Here is a 22,500-nt window from a genome sequence, read left to right as displayed (position 1 = left end):
CAGTTCGCATCAGATGGGCTGAGTGAAATCAAGGAGCGAAGGAGCTGACATGGAGGGGCGTGCTCAGTGGAAAGTACTGGTCAGGCCGGGCCATATCTACCTAAGCCATTAGGGCAGCGCTATGCGAACACTCTGGATCAAGGCTGGCGTGCAAGGTCACCCAAAGCAAACAGGGATAAGAGGGAAAAAAAAGCAAAGATTCATCTGCTTGAGTTAGCACCTCAGGTCAATGGGTTTGGCTGCTTTTCACCAGAGCCCTCATTTACAGGTGCTGCCCCGGCTCCGGCTTTACAGACCCGCTTTCATCCCCACCCTGGGCGCTTTGCATGGGAAAAGTGAATAATTTACACAAACAAGATGTTTTAAGTGTACAGATAGGGGGAAAAAAAAGGTGTCAAAGATTGAAAATGGCGTGTGCATGTGTATGAGGGTGACATGATTTCAGCTGCGGTGCTGCCTCTTTTCACTTGCACCGCTGTGTGAGAAATACCAGCGGCAGAGGCTGCTGATGCAGCAAAAGCATTTAATACTCAACAAACAGTTATCTAAGCCCATGTCCAATAGCTAGACATCACTGTAATGTGACCTACATACTAAGCGAATAAAATTTTTCTTTTTTTGTCCATCAGACGAGGTGCACGGTGGGGGCTTGGGAGTTCATGTGAACAGGACCTATTCAAATGTCAGTAATAAGTTGGCCACGTACTCCTCTTCCGTTAACTTCTCATCTCTATTGCCCTCACCGAATCTTTTTCTCCTTCCAGAGAAATAGAGGAAGTCCAGTATAATGCAAAGAGAACATAATGTGCCTCCCTCTGCACTGAATGCAAAAAGGGAGGCATATTTATTTATTTCTACTCTCCGGAAAAAGCTAAATCTTGTCTTTTTCTACCTCTCTTTTTATGCAAGAATTAATGAAATGCCAAGAAGTGAGATCACTTCTTTATTTGTATGTAAGATATTTAAGTCTGAGAATCGTGACTGACTGTTTTTCGCAGAAGGAATGTTTAGCTGCTTGCAGAAATCCCTTTTCGGTTGTCATTCGGGATGTTTGACAGGAGCGCTGATTCACACGGATGTTGCTTCTTCTGGAAAACATAAAATCCTAACACTGACCTCCTTCTCTTGTGTGCACAATGCCTCGCCCTTTCTTAACCAAATCTTTTCATGTTCTCATTTTTAGCACTTTTAGCGATCAAATGAAGATGGGGACTCACTTTTGTATTGAAACTTGAACTGCAGAAATGTGACAGGTACTGGGAAAAATGGATTATGTATGCACACTAACAAAGATATGACACGGTAGCACGATGTATGGAAGAAATTGTATTGCCTTGACTTTGTAACACCCACGATGCCCTCAGGTTCTTTGTTGCCTAAATAAAAAAAGAGTATAAAAAAAATGAAGATGGGGTCCACAGATTCAGTAAAAAGCGATATGACGGTAAAATGGGAAAGAAAACAAGGAAAAATAAAAAATAACAAAACTGATAAATGCATAAAGCCATACATATTCACACACGCTGTACGGCGCCATGTCAGTTTATTTTTACTATCATTAAGATGCACAACCTAGCTGTCGCATGACACCGGGGAAACTTATTTGAATGCACCTAATTTCTTCCCTGAAGAGCTGCAGACTTTTACACTTTCTTTTTTTGAAATGATCAAAAACACTGAAATTATATTAGGAAGCCAGGCCGAGAGCCCAGCTGAGGAGGAACCGAACAGAGAAGAGACGCACCGAGTAAAGACCATCCCTTTGCCCCCCCGCTGAGTTTCAACTACATGCTACATAAATAACCGTTAGAATCACACCGCTTGCTCTCACCCTGCCAACTCTCAAATAAGATCCACTTTCCATTTAGACACAGAGGTGACGAGCGCTCCGAAAACATTTTAAGAATGCCGTAAAAAATGAACTTGTTTATCGGATGCTTTAATTTTGGAAAATGAAATGGAAGAAAAGCTAGCGCTGGTAGCCGGTGTGGAGCTGATCGGCGTTTTTTTCGACGCCAACTGAAGTGACTAATAAGCTCACGGCTCGTCTGGACCTGCGAGGGGCCAAAGGGCAAACCAACTACTAAACGGCCACAGAGCTCAGATGAAAAGACGGACGGCTCCCCAGATAAGAGAGGCTCGTCGTCAAAAACAGGACGACTCTGACACTACGTGCCGAGAGTATTGATGTGTCAAATATTTCATTGGAGAAATAAAGGCCCGTGCAGGTTCTTGCTGCCTTTTTCTCTCCTCTTCCTGCGAGGCCTCGGAGATTACCCTCCACATACTTTGTCCCAGGGAAACTCTGTCTTCAGACCAGTCATTTTAAACCTTGTAGCAAAAATCAGGCCTCCATTCAGAGGATCTCTTTGTAAAACTTAAATGCATCCCAATGTGCCCATCGACAAAGGCCTCTACCCTTCCTCCTCACTCTCCGTGACACTTTTAAGTTTGGGATTGTTCGACAGGCCTGCGGGTGGGTTCTTCATTCTTCTCCGTTCCCCCTTTATTTTGCTCCTTCTTTTAAAGCATTAGGGTGACCAGCCATTGAACTACAACCGGCTACTATAAAAATTAATCAGGATTAAGATGACCTCACACACAAAATTAAAGTTTCCCAATGTATCTTTTTTTAAGACGTTCTCAGCTTCCTTGGGAACAGGATTGTTTCTTGACAAAGTGGTCTCGACTCAACAATAAGCACCTTTCAGTCACACACAGGGACTGCCTTTAGAGCCACACAGAGAGACGGATTTCACATATCAATCAAAAGAAGGATGGAGGGGGGGGAAGAGGGCCCTCCTTCGCCCAGAGTGGTCCTTCAGAAACCGTGAACGCATTTAAAAAGGGTATATGGATTTCTCGCTTACAAGTATTCATAAGAACACTCTTTTTATCAATGGAGGACTGAGTTTCTGGAGTAAGACTTTAGTGGATATCTAGATTGTACAAAACTTGGGAGGGTGCACGCCCAATCGTATTCAACCTCTGAGCTTTTGGGTTTGAGTTTTTACGTGTAGGTCTGTCTCTGCTTTGGGAAAAGAGTGCACGTGGTCACGAGCCACCCAGTGTGCCAGCCAGCCGCACTCACAATCGCTGCTGATCCAGTTTGGAAATTAATAAATTGTCAGAGCGGGTAATTTGCAGCTGCATTACAGCTCCTCAACCCAAACATCAGGTACATAAAACAAATGAAAGATGGTGGTAACAGCACTGTCACCGTCTCGTAGGGGCTGGGGAATAGCAGCGCCGGCTGGAGCCTGTGGGGCCACGTTTCTGCTCCAGGTCCATCACAGATGCTAATCACATGAGCAATTTTCACAGCACCAAACTAAAGATATAGAAATGTAAAAATCTAATGCTAATGAGAAGACTACTGCGCACTTGTATATAAGCACTAAGAGAATCACCCATATATTACTTTTGCTGCTGAAGTGGAGGAAAGAAAATATCTTCAAAACAAAACAAGTGGAAGTATTAAAGGATCATTCCACTTATTGTTTGAAGGAGCAATCATTTTAAAAAGATGTCTCTAAAGCCTGGACTTATCTCTTTCTTCGAAGTACAGCACGGTGTAAAAACAGTTCTTTTTCCCCACATTAACCCTTTATATTTTTATTTTTTTCATTTTCCAACAAACGACTTGTCTGAAGTCGGACTACGTACCTCCATCCACGTCCAAAGCAAGCGGACATTGGGAGGTAACCCCACACTTGCTAAGTGCTTTGTGAATTACATCATTTCTCTTTCTTCAGATCACAATCTGACACTAAAGTGGATCCCAGTGTGACTAGAAAAAAAATACATTCGTATTCATGTGGTGCATGCGTGCTATTTTTAAATAGGGGTGCTGTGAAAGTGTGGAATTGGGGACAAGGCAGCCTTGCACCGGGCCGTGACACAGACTTATGTTAAATCTAATTAGATCATGATAATAGCTTTAGGGCCCCAGTGATCAATGCTAGAGGTCTGTGGAGATGAACCTTCCTTAAGTTTCAAGCTGTGCACTGGTTGTGCTCTTTTTTCCTTATTCTTTTTCTCTTTTTTTTTTTTTTTTTTTCTCCACACACGTTGGCACAGTCGCACGGACAGGCATTTATTTCCCTGTGATTTCAGAGGACGCCGCGTTCACTGACCCTGACCTCACGTTAACCCTTCACAATATGACCATCCGCATTTGATAATCAACATTGTTTTGGCTTTTTGATCTCTAAAAGGAAGCGTTTTCCCTGCCGTGGGGCTGGGCTGACATAAGTGAACAGACACGCGGTGACACTTAGTATCACACGCATGCTTTTGAAGAAACTGAGAGCTATTTCAGAATCATTTGCCTTTAAAACCATCATGGACGGTGAATGAGTTTCTTCTCCAGTGGTCGAACCTGGATATGGAGTAGATATTGTTGCAGTAATTAAAATTATAAATGGACAGTCCAACATCCCCCGCCAGTAAGGGTATATTTCAGTATTCCTTGCAGATAGAGATCCGTGAATCCTCGGAGCCTATCCTGTTCTCCATCGCACCCATAATGTGTCCAGATCCCGAAAAGACACTTGCTGATTGGGCGCTGCCGTCCATCAGCAACATTATAGAGGAGTCTAGTTTACAGCTCACACACTCTTCAGATCACTCTCACTCAAGACTAAGAGGATTCTTTTTACATCCATTACTAACTAATGTAATTTGTGTAATGTAATATTTTAACATGTCTGGGTCTGCTTACATGCTAGCTAGCTAGCTTGTATTGCTTGTGATTAGTCGTGATATCGGATGCTGTGGGATTCCCTGTACGTACTGTAACGGCTAAAGTTGGATCCGCTGTTGCATCCCGACGCCCTCACTTCTTCTTCTAAGTACTTCTCTCAACTCAGAGGAGTGGGGGTTAAATACATCCACTCTTTCATCCATTTTCTGCACCCGCTTCATCTTGTTGAGGGTTGTGGGAGGATGAAACTCTCGTGGTCAGATACAGATTTGGACAGTCGCCAGTCCATCACAGAGACAAAAGAGACCGTGCACATGCCTCTATGGTCAACCTGACGTACATGTCTTCATACCGTGGAAGGGACGTACCCAACCACAGCTTTTCTCTGGCTACAGAAGAACTTCCACGCAGGAATATCCCGTCCTCGTTCCTGCGATCGAGGCAGCAGTTGTTTACACCCGTCATGCTGAGGAGTTCACTACTGTGTAAGAAGATCGATGTTGACTGATCAGGCAACAGTGTCTGACACTTGCTTGTATTAAGTTTGTGTTTTACACACTGTAATTACCTTTAGACAGGCTCCAGTTTGGAACCAACATTGTCGGCCTGTTGAAAACTCACCCACCCATTTAATTCCACAACTGTCAGCTGCTCCGACTGGGATGTATTCATTCGAAGTCTCGTATATATTTGTGCATGGCCAAGACAGAGAAGAACCTTTGGATTTATTTCTTTTCATTGGACAGTCTTGGGTGAGGTCTGGGGTTGTTGAGAAAATGAGATATGCTAACTGGTCTTTTTGAATCTCTGCTTTTACACAATTTTGAGTGATTGACAATCCAGCATTTAAGACCTTTCAACCAAAATTGACGCTAAATGTGATACTTTTATCAAATCCCCTATGGTCTAAAGGCAGTCTCAGACGCTCTTCCTTCTAACAAGATAACATATCCCAGAAAACTGAAGAAGTTAAGTAGTTAAATGCTGCAAATTCTCCTGGTAAAAACAATGCAAGATCTGAAGGACATGTCCAAGTTTGCCTTGGCTATCGCTACAATGATGAAATAACTTTGATTTCAATCCTATCTACGTTCTTTTATCATTGCAAAACACTATTTCTCAACACTGTGAACTGCTGCAGAACAGGTTTCCATGAAGATTTACTCTTATTTGCACCAGAAGACAACAGCATTCATCAGTTTCTCCCTGCAGTGGCAGTGACGGCTCTATTCCAACGCACCACCGAGGTGATGCGTGGCATTCATTTCTGATTGATGCTGGTTTTAAAATGTCTCTTTAATATTCTTATTCTTTTTCATTGAACCAGTTTTGGAGAAGTTTGGAGCTGGACTGAAGGTAAATGTTTTCTAAATGCTACAGATGCATCAAACTGTTGCTGATAATTAAAGACAAACTTGATTGGATGAAAGAATCCCAGATACAAACTGCCCGACGGATAAAAGGCATCCCTCAGCTTAGTGTTGAATGGCGAGGTGTTAAGCTTTCTAAGGCGACATCTATCTCTCGCCACCACCTTGAGGGCATCTTTTAAGCAGAGGAATTTAGCCATTACGTGGCATTAACCTCATTAGAAAACACTCTTTAGCTGCTCCAAGATAAAATTGATTTACTGCTGCCATTTCCACCACTGCTCTCGATCAATGGTTAAACTATCCCTTTTATGGCCCTGTGCACACTCTCTGCTCTTTTCCCCAGTTTTCTTTAACTGCTCTTTAATTTCATTCCCCCCTTCCACTCCTGTCCTTGTGCCAGGTATGTAGTCACAGAGTGGAAGAGAGCCTGTCTGCGCTGCTCATTGGTCAAACGCAAAGCTTATTCAAAAAGTGGGTAAAATGACAGATTCACTTGCAGATTTCTTGAACCAATTAAGCACAAAGTTGCTGTCTAAGTATTCTCGAGACCTATCTTTTCTTCACAGTCAGCCAAATTGGCATACGCGGTTATATGTTAAAATATCGTAGTGTCTTTTTTCTTCTTCTTCTTTTTTTTTTTTTCGGAGAATGCTGCAGTTATTCACGATGAAGGAATGCGATGAGCCCGAGCAGCTGCAGATTCATGGACATATTTATATGGATCATGTTTTTTCATCGCCCTGCATCTGGAAATCTGAAGGTTGCACTGGCTTCAGCTTAAATTGCTATTATAGAGTAAACATCCTTTAAATAAAGCTTAAAATGTTGGAGGTATGTTTAGCGAATGGAACATCCATCTTGGAATACGGTCTTGGTGATCTAATTATGTCTAAACATGAAGACAAACCTTATGTCTAACTATTTCATGGCAACATTTGCCTCTTGGATACAAACTTAAGGGAGAAAGAGGGTTGGACAACTGTATTACTGTGCAAAACACCACCAAGAACTATCCATCCATACATTTTCGATTCCCGCTTTCGATTCCCACAGACAACCAGACACACTCACACTCACACCTACGGGAAATTTAGAATAACCAATTAACCTACTATGCATGTTTTTGGACTTTGGGAGGAAGCCGGAGTAACCGGAGGAAACCAACACAAGTACAGGGAGAACATGCAGAAAGAAAGACTCCTGCTGTGTCCGGGATTCGAACCGGGAACCTTCTTTCTGTGAGGTAACAGTGCTGTCCCCTCCAAAAACTAGTTTTCTAAAATGCATTACTTTTCTTCTCAGTTGCAAGTGATTTTAATAGCTCAGGGTCAATTATGTCACGAGGATGCTGCCACAAAAGAAAAAGGGAGGTATATGTTGTGAAATCGTGAAGAAAAAAAAAAAGTTTGTCAACTTGGAGTTAAGATTTTTTTCACAAGAATATGCAAGTAAACAGTACTCTCAGCGACTGGCCGCTGTGATTAATCGAGCCAGTTTCATAGGGGATTGGAGACGTCGGATCCACTGTTTGCTACAAAGCATTGTTTCCACATAAAGTCAAAGGGTAAGACTGTGAACAACTAATCCGAGCAGAAATTCCACAATCTGGCCTGCGTGGCCAAATGTACGCCTCACTTCTGACAGCTCCGGTTCATGTGGACATTTAAGCTAATCAACTGTGTTGAATTTCTTTCACAGATCAATATGACCACCATTTAAGCTTTTTCTTCGTTCCCTCCTTCCTTCTTGTGCGTTCTCTTTCTCATCTCCCCGTGTCTGAGAGAATTGATCTGCATGCATGGAATGATATCAGCCAACAGAGTGAGTGATACACTCCACTCCCTCCTCCGTGCCCTCCTTTCACCACACTTTTGACACATAAATAAAATATGTGGCCTTTTTGTTTCAATTCACCATGGTGTTAGTTCTGAGAAAAGGAATATGGTGCGCGGGGCTCACATGGAGCTGTTGGTAGACAAGAGGGAGAAAGAGTCGGCTGGTTGCCATCACTCACTGTTCGCAAGCACTCTACAAAATCCCCTGAACTTTCCGACATGCGCATTTGTTAGAGTGACGCAGTCAGATTTGGAAAAATGGCATTAGAAAAATAATGTGAGTGTTCAATTATTCATAAACTTTTTGTCATAGTGCCTGGCTTTACAACCACACACAGCTACACACCCGGACACGGATACTCACACAGATACAGATACGTCCGCGTATTCCAAATTTGGGACCAGCAAGAAAAAAGTGAAGCGAGCCAGATCAGCACCGCAGTAAACTTCCACTTTAATATTAGCTGAAATAAATCTCTACCAAAGCCGTAAGGTATTAGACCTGTTATTAACAGATGAACGCAACGTGTCCATCCACACCTTGGCTAGATATTCCCAATATGATGGCAAAGGCATTTCCACAGCTGGACAAGAAATAGCTGCTAGGTGAACTAACCTTGCATCCTCGAGGAATGCCAGGGCACCAGGCCACACAGGCCTGCTGGGTTTCCACTTCAGTCCGTCACACAGACAAAGCTGCAGGGCCTTTGAAGGATCTAGCAATGGCTTAATGCGTCCCTTTAGCCTTGACTTGTACTTTTTGCACTATCTTGCACCATCCGAACACCTCGAACACTTCTCTAGCCACACACATATTTATATACATATATATATATCAACGTTATCTAAGACGCCGTAGCTTTAATACGCAGCTCTTGGTATGGAGGGAAGAATGACAAAGGGGGTAAGACACTGCCAGCTTGTACTTAAAGACAGCGTAACCCTAATGGGAACTAATGGGATTAAAAAGGAATTATCTGTTGATATGCTCATGCAGTCCGTCTGTATGTGCACTAATAACGGATGCCCCAGACAAATGCTGTGTGTGTGTGTGTGTGCGTGCATGTGTGCACCAATGAATGCGTGTGTGTATCCAACACATTAACATGACCATCCTCACCCTTCAAGCGATCGTCATGATCACGCCACAGGGACTGCATCATAGTGTGAGTAACTGTAACATTCCACATGTGCTCAGCAGACCATTCTCCTCCTCACCAGATCATTTTACTTTTTTTTTAGTCTGTCCTTCCTCCTCACTGTCTCATGCACTTAAGATCCCTCCATCCATGCGTGATGGTAACAAATACACAAATTAATTCAAAAGTTGCTGCCTCAACACACATCCACACACACACACTTTTTCTCCATCCCTCCTCCCACACTTGCTCTTTTCTGAAAGCCCTGAGTCACCTCAGACAGTCACCTCAGACGGAGGCTGTGGTGAGTTTCTTAGACAGCGTGACACTGTGCTTAGCCCCGTTAAGCCAGCTCCAGCTCCGCTTCTGGTCGACACCGATCAGAGAGCCCTGCAAGAGAGAGAGACAGAGAGAGAGGGAGAGAGAGAATGAGGGAGAGAGGAGATAAGGAGAGTGCTGAGTTCCCAACCACCACGTCCCCGTTCCCCCCCCACCCCTCGTTTTCTACGTGCAGCATCCCCTCTTCAGGAAGGGGTTTCCCCCCTGGAAAGAGGAGGGGAAGGTGCATCCACTAATGGCCTGCTGGCTGTGCTGCCATGTCCTCTGAGCACCTGCAGCTCCCTCTTCCTGTTGATCCACCGCTCCGTCTCTAGCTCTTTAGGCCTCGGAGCATTTCGTTTTCTCTCTTTTTTTGAATGTTTTAACTTTTGGGAGTTAACACGAACCAGATATGTTTTATTTCAAATCAAATCAATCTTTATTTGTATAGCGCTTTTCATACAAATAAAAAATGCAACACAAAGCGCTTTGTTTGTTTAAATCTGACTCACTTTTAGTGTGGTCAGATAATTGAAGAAGAAAAAAACAAAGGCCACATGCCATTCTTTGTATTCTTTGTATATATATATATATATATATATATATATATATATATATATATATATATATATATATATATATATATATATATATATATATATATAATTAAACAAAGAATGGCATTTTTATGTATGTATGTATATATATATAATATATATAATATATATATATATATATATATATATATATACATATACATATATATATATATTATATATATATATATATATTAAACAAAGAATGGCATTTGTGGCCTTTGTTTTTTTCTTCTTCAATTATCTGACCACACTAAAAGTGAGTCAGATTTAAAGAAACAAAGTGCTTTGTGTTGCATTTTTTATTTGTATGAAAAGCGCTATATATACAGGTATAACAGCTGGTTATTTGAATAGACACATACATGAAGTGCAGTGCAGTGGCAGATATGCAGAGCAGGCGTTATATTCATCCAGACAGATATTTGCTGATCAGTCTGTTACTAATTTCTTCCCATGAAATAGCAGGATTCTTAAGATCCCAGCTTATAAGTCCCGGTGGAGCCGCACATTCCCATTTATTAGCATGCTAACAAATCAATGGTTACTATCACATCCCAGTGGGACTACATGTGTCATTTTTGTCCATGTTGTTCATTTATGAGGGATCCTATAAAAGAAGCCCATGTGAAACAAAAAAAAAAAGAAAAAGAAGTGTCTGTGATGTTAAAGGACAGAATCCTAAAGATCCGCATGCATAGCACTCTAAAACCCCAGGGGGGCTGTAGGTCTTTATTTCTGGGAACGTTACCAGCTGAAAATTCAAGTTAAAGAAATTAAGGAATTGAAAAAAAAAACTGTTTATTGCTTAATGCTTTCAATGTGGATTTCAGGAACTTTTTTTCCACATCAATACAATGGTAAAGCACAGAGCAGGGTGAGCAGCGCGTACAATATTTAGCTTTACAACATTCCTCGCCGGCTTTTTTTATTCACAGTAAGTTGTTTTCAACATTTTGAATACCCCTAAAACATTAAGGCTTTACAGGGGAGGGGGAGCGGCTCCTGCGTAGATCTGCAGATACATATTTCATGCAGCAGATATCCAGGTCATTAAGCAACATTTTGACACCTCTGTTATTTACTACCCCAAGTGGTTTCCTACCTCGTTTAATCAGACTTTACTAAAACCCGCTGACTCAGAGAGAAAAACCTTCGTTCTTCTTTACTCTGTTTATGTTTATCTCCTCAGCTGCATTTAGCTCGGCGCTTCTCCCTTTGTCTCTTTGCTTACTTTGCCTTCGTTTATTTCATGCGCGTCGCAGATCACAAAAGAGCAAATAAAGTGGCGTTAGAAGTGTCAACGGCAGGGCTGCTGTAAGCACAAGCTGAGTGCTATCATGGCGGTCAGGCGCTTGTTGTTTTTTGACAGGTTTCTCCTCCTCCATGTGAGAATAAGATATAAGCTATCCAAAGTGCAGTGCTCTAGTTTTTTTTCTCTCTTTCTTTCTTTTTTTTTTGCCTCAGAAGAGGTTTACCTTCGATTTTCTCTGCTGGGAAGGGTTCAATTGAGACAGGAGGGGGAGGTGGATTGAAGGGAACAAGAAGCTGCTCAATACAAGTTATCTTTAATGGAAGGATCTTGGATAGATAGATAGAGGGATTCAAGAGAAGAAAATGGGCGCTGAAAGGGAGAAAAACGTAGGTGCTGACAGCTGTGTTTGGAGCGGTCTGATTCCAGGCTCGCTAACACACACAAACAAATGTCCGCGCAGCACACGCACGTATCGGCCGTCCCTCGCGAGACGACGCTCGGACGTAGCGTGTTCCTGTCACAGCGGCGGCTAACCCCGACACCAAACAGATCCGGCCGGTATACAAAAGGTATACACACACAATCCCCCCTGAATGCTCCCGTCCATCCCCCACCCATGTACACACTTCTGTCTGCACACACACACGGACACACTAGGATAAGTCAGGAGGAGATAGATGCCCATGTTTTGTGGGACCACCTGTTCATCCTGGACACCAGTCTGAGAACCCGGTAAGGGTTAACCCTCTTTGTGGGCCGGAGCCAGGGCCGTGTGTGTGTGTGCATGAAACACAGGTATTACTCATTTTGTGGGGACTTAAATCAGTCTGTTTGTGTGTGTGTCAACACTGGCACCATGAAGCGTGCCCCATGAGTGGCAGACTGGCTCAGGCTGTGTGGCTGAACAGACCCGACTGCTGGACCACCTCCCCTGCAACAAACACACACATGCAAACATAATCCTGGCCACACTCAACCGCCAGCATCTTTTATTCAAATCTTACTTTCCATAGTATGTTTTCTGAATAGAAAGAGAAGGACAAATTAGAAAAAGCAAAGGGAAATGTTAGTGGCCCGAGCACGCCCGCCGATAGGGGGGGACAAACGGGTCCGTTGTCCCGGGCCCAGGGTGGGGGGGGGGCAGAACTGAAAAATTATTCTCATTAAATTATGGAATAATTTTTCAAAATGTTTCAAAATATGCCTATTTGTGGAAAAAATATGTAGTATTTGAGTTACATAAAAGCATGTTATTTGTTTTCTTCCTAATTGTCCTTGTGGTCAAGAACCCCCAACACAAAAATGGTTTGGCCGCTGATCAAAATTTGATGTTATCATTTAATTCAACCATTAGAATGGTCAAAATGTCCGGCCAGCACAAGTCCGGTGCTCAGAAAAGAAGAGAAAAGAGAAGAAGAGAAGAAGAAAATAGAGGCCTCATAGATTCTCTACACAAATATTTTAAAAAGGTGGTGACGGTGAAGCTGGAATGAATAAAGTCAGCGTAGAGCAAGGTAAGAAACAGCGCAGCCAACGTTTACCAACCTCGTAACTTAACCTAACTGGCTAGCTCTAATGTTAACGTCCATTAGCTTGTATAAAAACCTGAAGAGCAGAGGGAGAGGAGAGGAAGAGGGAGAAGGAGAGATCCGGGCGCAGGGGGGCCCATCTTAGATTATTTTATCCAGGGCCCAGGCAAGACTGTCAGCTGGCATGGGCCCGAGCATTTGGACTGTTGGATGAATTCAGTAAACTATATAAGGACAAATAATGTTGTAAAGTACAAAAGTTGTGCGCCTCTGACCCGATGCTCCACTAATGCCGCTCACACATGCTGCAGACTGACTGATACCCAGCCACTGCGATGACCACACATCCTTTTCCGGCCCGCAGGCACTCCCCCAGTCACATAAACACATCCACACAAACCACCCCGGGATCATGAATCTCATCATTCTCATAAACGCCTTAAAACAGCCAAGTGCCATCACCGAACCCACCGCCTCCCCGTCCCCTCCCCCCACCTGACAAATAATCACCTCCAAGAAGGAAACGCTTAAGAAAGAAAGCCAGAAAGAAAAAAAAAAAAAAACAGCAATCTTTCCTTTCAAACGTAAAGGGGAAAATGTTTTAAGGGGCAATGAATTTCGTGGAGCTGAATAGGATGTTGGTACATGTTTTACTAAAGGAAATATAATGGCAGACTATTATTAGATCACATTAATCACGAGTGTGCCAAAGGCAGTGACAGCCGTGCTGAAAAGGATTGAAAACGCTGGTAATGGATATAAATTACCCATTGTGTGATAAAAGGATTTTTTCTTCACTAAGAAGGTAAAAAGGAATAAAACACTATGAGAGCCACTAAACGCTGTGCGTACATATTTGTGTGTGTATGAGTATGTGTGAGTGTCCTGCTGCTTGTATGTGTGTGGGGGGTAATATGTAATAATATGGGGTTATCAGTGCAGGATTAAAATTTTAAGGGAATCAGATAGTGACAGTGAGGCCTCGCATTAAAGCCACCAGTGACAGAAAAGAGGGAAGGATTAAAAACAGATTAAATTGGTTTGTAGGGATGGAGATGAAAGCAAGGAGGAAGAGGTGGAGGGGGGGGGGGGGGCTGTGCTTTGACAGAGGTCTGTCAGCCTTTTGGCACAGTGATAATGAGTCACATCTTCCATGCACCGTTATTTATCGCCGACTTGGCTCGCAAACAAAAGATCAATAATTTTGAGCAAATCTAATGTTGTCCTCAATGCTAATGTGCTCGTCCATCACATCTGCCATCTTCACCAAGGAGATGGACTGATTCCCTGTTTATTTGGAGATCAAATGCAATTGTATCACGTGCCTTTAATAACAGAGCGGACCCTCCACCCCCACCCCCTCCTCGCGCGAACATGCGGCGCCTCAGATCGCCTCCGTGCATATAGTTCGATGGTCATGCACAAAGGTGTCACGTAAGTGTAAATGATAATATATGGATGGAAAGGGCGACGGGTTGCCATGCCGTTTTTTGGCATCAATCTTCATTTCTTCCCCAGACCTTGCTTTTGAAATATGAAGAGTGTCAACGGCCCGTCCCCCCACAACACAGGAGGCACATGAGCATTCGTCAAAGCAACACGCCCGATGTTCGCTGGTTAGCCCTGCAGCACACAGAGATGAGAAGACAGCAGATCCTTCACTGACAACTAGCCCTGGGTGAGACACTTTGCATCCACCTGAACTCAATCAGGCCCCAGAGGAGGCAGCATTTAGGTATTTCATTTCATCTCCATCCCCTTACTCACTAAAGGTAGGTTTCATTCATCTCTGAATCCTGCATGCATGAACGCAAATCACATTTGGAATCTACCGTCACTTTTTCTACCGTTCTCCACAGAGGAACTTGCTCTGGTTTTGTTCAGCCTGAAGATTCAATCAAATATCCCTTATATTATTGAGCACATCATTTACACTTACTCTTGAAGGCGTCTGCTATCTTCCAACTCTGTATACAAACCGTTCCGGGCCTACTTAACTTTCTTTGGCGCACCAAGATAACCCCACCCTATGCCAAATTGAAGCACTCCGATGGTAAAGTCTGTGGCAGGTGGAATTCACTAAGCTCCTTCCCTTACTCCCTGGGTGAAGTGTGAGGAGCACAAATGACAGACAAAGGTCACCTGGCCCACAACGCCCTACCCACTGAGGCGGTGACCTGCCAAACGCACCCCTGGGGCAAGAGCAAGACCGGACAGAAAAGAATGCAGGAAGAATGTTTCCAAGCAAAGAAATACCTAACGAAACAGATAAGTAGTTATAATCAGGAAGAGTGTATCATCAAAAACAATTTGAGACTTGACCAAGTGGGATCCTGTTGGTAATCACGTTGGCTTTGGAGCCTCTTACAGACTGATATTGGTCAGGGTTTTCCAACGATTCCCAGGTTCACAAAGCTGATGTATTTTATCGATTGTCTGATGAAAAAGTAATTAAATACTATAGATTTTTTTTTCACTATGCCTCTATTTATGCAGTTTTTGAAAATGGTAAGGAAAGTATCTACATTGAAATTTGTACTGCCCAGAGGGCAATTTTTAATTGATTATTTTTAATTTACTGCTGTTAAATGCAACGGTTTGCTGCATGTAGAGCACATTGACTTGCTCTGTTGATGCCAGTTTTTTTGTACAGGTTGACTTTTCTTCACCTTCAGTCTGTTAGGTTCATTCAGCCAACAACAATCAATTGTAAAGATAACTGCTTTTTTTTAATGTTCTCTTTAAGTACAATTCAGTTAAGGAAACATTTCTGAAGGTGAACTCTCCACTTATTACTTTCAACAAGTGGCTGTTTTTAGTTGGATGGGTTTTCAATAGTCATGTGTATCAATATCTGTTTCCTGGAAAGTGTGCAGGATATTGCAGGTCAGGACCTTGGCAGGTGGAATAATAAAGCCTTGACATAAGGCTGAGAGCAGGGAGGCACACCATGACCCGGTGCAACCCAAGGCACCTCCCAACTGCATCTAATTCTCTCTCTCACTGTGTCTTTCTTCCCCACTGTTGAAATACCCAGACACCTACAAGCATGGCAGACGTCCTAGATGTTCGGAACAGTGTCAGGGCACAGCTAAAGGTCAATGTTCTTGGAAACCATACAGAAAACAAACAGCAGCGACCTGCTTTTATATTTATTGGATCTTTTTTCTTTCTTTTTTTTTTACCTTATCCTCAACTTGATACCCAGTGCAATGTTTTTTTGTTTCTTTTTCAAGCAGCAAAAACACCTCAAAAGCAACTGTTATAATGAAGCTCTGAATTCCTGCAGACATTGTGACTTTCTTTATTCTTCTCTGTTTCATTGACATCTTTTTTATCAGAAGAAGAAAATGAAAACATACAGAAGAGTATGCAGTGTTAATGACAGTCACACACACTCATCAGTGTTAGGCCGAGTGACACTAAAATACACTCTGTACCATATTCCTGATTCATCAAAAGCTGCAAAAACATACATTATGGTCACATACACTCAGCTTCTTTAGGGCAGGTTTTTCTTTTAGAGAATAATTAACACCCACAGAGGAAGTGCATCAGAGCTGTGAATGTTTGGTGTATCTCAGCTGAATATGTATCTGAAGTAATGAATGAGTTTCACTGTAATGACCTCCTTGCATATTGTTATAATCACTATTTGCACTGACAGTATCACTACCATCATTAACATCATCTGCAATCACCAACCCAATCAGAATCCATGCTTTATTTCCACCAGTAGGGCATGGGCAGTAAGGCATGGGCAGTTGGGATGGCGATGGGTCTGTGTTTTTCAAAGAGCTCTCTTACACCTGACTGACTGAATAAACAAACCACTGTCACTCTCATAATGATTTCCTCTGATTTGGGTCTTCAAGTCAGCTCTTCTGAGAGAAATTGCTTGGCCTCACCTGTGTTAACAGGGCCACAGAGGTGTTAATTCATTCTATTCAAAGGTTTTCACCAACCTTACATCTACGCTCAAAGCAGTGCAAGAGGAATCCGGACCATGCCATGTTATGAATTTCATATTTGGGTGAAAAAAAAGATAGTCCATATAAACAAAATGAGATAAATAAAAACATTTGAATTTTGGTTTAAATCTCCATAAGCTGTCTGGAATGATGCGCACCACACAACTGACCAATCGATGAGTCCCACCCCCTACATTACAAAGTCAGAGTCTCTCAACGTTGTTTAACGGTCAAAAATTTTGGGAATAACTGTGTCTAAATTTCATCCCAAAATGTTTTAGAAAAATTTTGGACACAAAAACCTTATGTGAAGAAAAAACAAAAATGGGACTTAAATAAATACATGTGGTTACATTAGGCGGAACTGGAGGAGAGGGTATGTGGATCACTGCTCAATCAGGAGAACCCTCATCTTATGCTCATCCCAATTGCAGGTGGTAACATCAAGGAACAACACTGATCATGCACTTTGGGGTTTGAATAAATGAATTTACATTTAATTTGTTTAATCTGGAAAGAAATAACTTCAGATCTACTACCCTACAGAACTTCACATGTAGTGCAACACAGCAAGTAACAGACCTAGCGTTATAGCACATAGCTTCATATGTACGAAAATCTATCGAGCACTGCATATGAAGTTAGAAAGACATGATACTTCTAGCGATCGAACACTAGATGTGAAGTTATAGCTTTACATCTGGTGCTCAATCATCTGAGGCAGACTTACGACAGTTGCTGTGATGACATTAGCTAATTGTAGCCTGTCTTACTATTAGCGGTTTGCAGCTACTACAATCAAATAACATAACGTTAGAAGAGTTAAATCATTGTTGCTTTGATTTTCGTGAGAATAAATGTCGACATTCTTGTTGCTCTTCTGTCATCTTAATTCAAAGCAGACGTTTAGCTGTTTTGTTTTGTTTAAACTCAATTGTCCATTCTTACAAAATACTTGGAATCAGTATTACAGGTACCATCCATCCATCCATCCATCCATCCATCCATCCATCCATCCATTCCCCATACCCGCTTTATCCTTTTTTCAGGGTCACAGGGGTCTGCTGAAGCCTATTCTAGCTCATTTCAGGTGAGAGGCAGGGGGTCACCCTAGACAGGTCACCATTCCATCGCAGGGCCACATATATAAACAGACAAACTCACACTCGAGGGCAATTAAAATCATCAATGCATGTACGCATGTTTTTGGACTGTGGGAGGAAGCCGGAGTACCCGGAAAGAACCCACGCAAGCATGGGGAGAACATGCAAACTCCACACAGAGGGACTCCCGGCGGGCCAGGGAGTCAAACCCGGGAACCTTCTTGCTGTGAGGCAACAGTGCTAACCACCAAGCCACTGTGCTGCCCTATTACCTCAGACGCATAGTATTTTCTTTGGCATAAACAACGGTCAACAGATTTCAGTGTTAAGAATCTGCCAGTGTTTTCCTATGAAACTGGACGCTACAGCTATCCAAGCTTTGGTCCCTGTGCAGATGATACTCAATAGCCACTGGCTCATCTGCATTTGAGGGGCCGACAGGATAACTGTCTTTGCAAGATGAATGACAGGCTGTATTTAACCTATGTCATTAATAGCAGCATAAAGGTGGCAGATGGTGATGTTGGAGGTGAGGACGGACTCCGTCATAGAGTTTCACACATATTGTGTTTCACAGGGTGAATTTCTTCACCTTTCATTGAAATTCACTTTCTGTGGTTAAGAGATGATGTTCAGACTTGAGTTTGTGTGATAATGGCTCACTTAAAAGCTGAAAAACTCCACTTTAGAATGGTAAATGTTTTATGGTCCTTTCCAGTCTTCACAGTCAGTACCTTTACATGCACTAACAGAAAGTCGAATTGATGCCTTAAACCGACCCATTCTGAATTTTTAAAGGCCATGTATACACCTTAGCTGGGTCCAATTGAAGCTCTTGAGATCGAGCTATCAGTGCGAGATAATGCGTCCTAATTTGAGTTATTTCGGCATGTATACGCAACCCATGCTGAACCGAGCTACTGACTGCCCCGGGACTCCCCCTTCTGGAAGTGACGAGCCGCAGGAGCGGGAATAACAACAGTCACGGCATCACAACAACCCGGTAACAGAAGATGAAGGGGGAGACTTTGCTGCATCTTACCTGCAACATGACCAGGCTTAGTAGGCACGAAATTTACAGAGCTTCTGCATCATTGTTGTCCTTTGCGCTTGTTTACTAATTGTACCTAAAGAACGCGTGGCGCACTAGCGTCAGGGAATCGAAAGCACCTCACTCAATAATCAATTGTCTTTTCGCGGATGTATACTTGAATTTCTCTGAACCTCCAGTTTAATCCTTAGATAGATTGTTGCCAATACCTTGATTTAGAGTGTTGAGATCCTCACCATTTCACAGAATGGTCGATCTATTTCCTGCAGGTGGTTCTAGTGCCCTAATAAGCCAGTTGCCAAGTGGTCTCATTCTTAAACACCACAGGCTGTTGGTATGCAGGGACCTTCAGAACCTTGCCACTGGATATCCCACAGGAGTATCCATGCATAGGTGGGGTTGGGCACACTCAGCTCAGAGAGCGTGCTCTGTACCAGAGCCAGTATAATGTTTTTCAAAGCAAAGCTAAACTAAACTAAACAAACCAGTTGACAGCAAAAGTTCCAGATGAGTCCAGATGGGGAAGAGTGAAGCAGAAGGCCTTCAATCTTCATACACTTGCTTTTCCCCAGCCAATTGCTGGCATGCTCACATCAAAGCATAAAGTAAAATGCTTCATATGTTCCTCCTGCATCCTCCCGTAATTGTCATAGTTATATTCATAGCTGGTTTGTACGGTTCAGATCCTGGCTGGTCTCTTTCGATCTGAAGTTTAATGGTTCTCTCCATGACTGCATGGGGGTTCTCCAGATACTCCAGCTATCCAAAAACATGCATTTCAGCTTGAATGGTATTTGTAAATTGTCCGTAGGAGTGTGTGCATGGTAGTATGTTTCACTTGTTTCTCTGTGGCTCTACGATGGACTGGCGACCTGCCCGGGGTGTACACTACCCAATCCCCAATGACATCTGGGACGGAAGGTAGAACAGCCAAATAAGAAATGTGTTATCTGTTACTGTCAAAAGCAAGTATTTTTTATTAAAAAGTGTTTTAGCTATAGCCTTATCATGTATATACATGACATGAATAATGTCTCCTAGACTGACACCAACCAGCGTTGTTTTCAGTGCGTTCCAGTCTCCCCGAGCGGAGTGTACACGAACAAGTCTGGGAGTCAGACGAGACTGACATCGCAGCAGCAGCTCTCGCTTCCCAGCACCCACCATTCCTTTTGTAGCCCAAATATCGCCTGTGGGATTTCACTACACTTAAGAGTCATGTCAGAGATCTAGACAACGCGTGACGTCTCCCTCAGCCACTGCTGTCATGTTCCCTCTGCTACTCAATTCCACCCCCAGACCCCCTTCTTTTCCAAGCCTCTCTTGACTTGAAGCAGGAGACTTTTTCCCAGAGTTGTCATTTTTTTTAAAACACACATATCAAAGCTGAGAGTAAATGGGAGGGGAGAAGACAGTTGTTTCTCTTATGTCTTTTTACTACAGTACAATGAAGTGATAGAAGGAAATGGAGAACAGAGGAGAGACGAGAGCAAAAAGACATTTGCAGAGATCTTTTTTGCAACCCACATCCTTTCTCCCAACGACAAGCTATACATCATTTGTATTGATGCAATATTAAATTTCAATATCGCATGTCAAAAGGTACAAAATGACAGATCATAGCCTAACTAAATGAATTATTAAAGGCCTAAGTCGGCTATGCTATCGGCTTCTCTTACAATCAGCTGTGTCAGAAGAGTGCAGTTGGTGATACTGGCAGCATTTCAAAGCTTTGCCATTTTTCTTTCTAGTCGCATCCCGGCTTTCTTAATCTAGCTTTCTGTCACTTATTAATGTTCCCAAGGAACTAAAACCCACAGATCTCTCCCTCCCAATAAGTGGAGGCTTAACTCACGTCTTTTATTTCTCCAGAAAAAGTCTTTCTTTAAAAAAAAAAATAAAAAAATGAATGAAGCCATAATTAAATATTCAATATTGAACATAAGATAAGAATAAGAAAATATTCCAGCTTTGTTAGACATGTTAAGCTCAAAGAGGAAGAGAACAGGGCCGTGGTTGAGGCAGTGACTCTTTCCGTGTGGTGTGATTTATGTGCTCTCCATGTGCTCTGCGACCCTGTAAGTTTATCTCTATAGTCTCTGTCTGATATAGTGACTTCTTGATTGTCTCAGTGTCTCGCCACAATAACACTGTTTACCTCCCTTATTGGTTGATCCTAATTTACAGCCCAACTCAAAGGTTACATCTTTCAAACATGGTCAAGATGCATTTAATGGGGAAAAAGAAAGGGTAGAAGACGAGGAGAGACAGAGCGAGCAGAGCAGGAAGTAGACACTCTTTTCTGCAGATGAGGTTGAGTTCAGTACAGTACATTTCTTAGATTTTCATTTTAGTCTTTAAGTTCTTCCCTGAAAAGTACCTCAAGCTGTTAATTAGGAAGTCCAATCAACAAAGCAGCTTAATATTGACGTACTATACTTTTTGTATTTATGTATCTCAAATTTTGACACAATTTTTCAAGGCGTTAATAGGATGTAGAAATAAGTCTTGACAAATCTACTGTGATCTGGGTTTGTGATGTCACAGGCCTCGGAAAGTCTGGATGAAGCATTTCCAGGCCGAGACCACCCTGGACAAAGTGACAGGGTTGTATCATGTGTAGATACTTCAGAACCCAGGAATAATCCTTCTCAAGCACAGAAAAGAGTTGTTTCTCTTATTATGTACAGTTTACGTATGTACATATGTACATATGTACAAAGTTTTCCTTTCCTCAAAAAGCTGAGAATTAAAAACATTGCAAAGGTACAGTGAGTAACTGCTGTCCATTCATATGAGGTGAAGATCATGTTAAAAACCTGCAGAACTTTCACACAGAAATCAAAATAGTTGACTGCATGACTTGGATGCTCGGAAGATTTATTCAGAGACAGCGGTGGATTCCTTTCAGGTTTGATACGAGCTCAGGATAATAACTGCCTCAAGCAGCACAAACCAAGTGATGTTTACTTTTATAAATGAAAAACACCCAGTTATGTAAATCACACACTTTATTACTGAAAATTACACATTGCTAGATATTCAAAGTTCCCTTAAAGTTAATTTGACATGAGCTTAAGCACCAGCGAGACAGTGGTAGGGATATATTGATGGCACGCACATGCACCCCCCCGACCCCCCACCCACCCCCACCCAAGTACTTTATCCTTTAGAACTACTTTGGGAAACACATGTAGAAATTTAAGAGAGAAAATGCAATTAACTTCAAAGATCAATCGGGAAACTGGATCCCAGTCTCTTTTCAAAGTAAATTACTGCAGTTCTTTCAAGGAAGTGAGACTGAACCAAATTCAGAGGAAAAAATATGACACAGTATTATGGTTTTCATTGATTTTCTGTTATAATTGTTATTATTTAGAAGTAGTTGTCGTTTTCCATCTTCTTGTAGAGTTTTATTGTTTAGACATTGCTTTTTTTTTATCTTTATTTTACCTTTTATAATAATCATGTCCCGACATAGAGTGTTGTGAAAAGGACATTTTATAAAGTTTGTAAAATGCCATCCTAATGAAGGTAACTTCCCCACTTGTGTTTCTGATGAGTCCTCCCTTTGATGCCACATTTAAAGAATGTCCTTGATTTTCTGTGACTTTAGTTAGACTAG

At 42.3% G+C, this 22,500-nt stretch overlaps 1 protein-coding gene across 7 annotated transcripts in view; it reads right to left on the bottom strand.

The window, feature by feature from the left end:
- Positions 1-22,500, bottom strand: part of znf536 (zinc finger protein 536) — a 209,177-nt gene that overhangs the window by 149,975 nt on the left and 36,702 nt on the right. For 4 of the 7 annotated variants that reach the window (XM_061737297.1, XM_061737241.1, XM_061737257.1 and 1 more), the window contains exon 3: positions 9,340-9,442. The exons of 1 other annotated variant lie outside the window; for it this stretch is intronic. The gene's annotated coding sequence lies outside the window, so the exon portion shown is untranslated. Of the gene's footprint in view, positions 1-8,529; positions 8,783-9,326; positions 9,443-22,500 lie in introns of those variants that run through there. 2 more of the 7 variants (XM_061737265.1, XM_061737281.1) reach the window with 2 other exon arrangements.

Source organism: Cololabis saira, chromosome 2 (genome assembly GCF_033807715.1).
Source record: "Cololabis saira isolate AMF1-May2022 chromosome 2, fColSai1.1, whole genome shotgun sequence".
Classification (NCBI taxonomy): Eukaryota; Metazoa; Chordata; class Actinopteri; order Beloniformes; family Belonidae; genus Cololabis; species Cololabis saira.
This window is presented reverse-complemented; position numbering and strand designations above follow the sequence as displayed.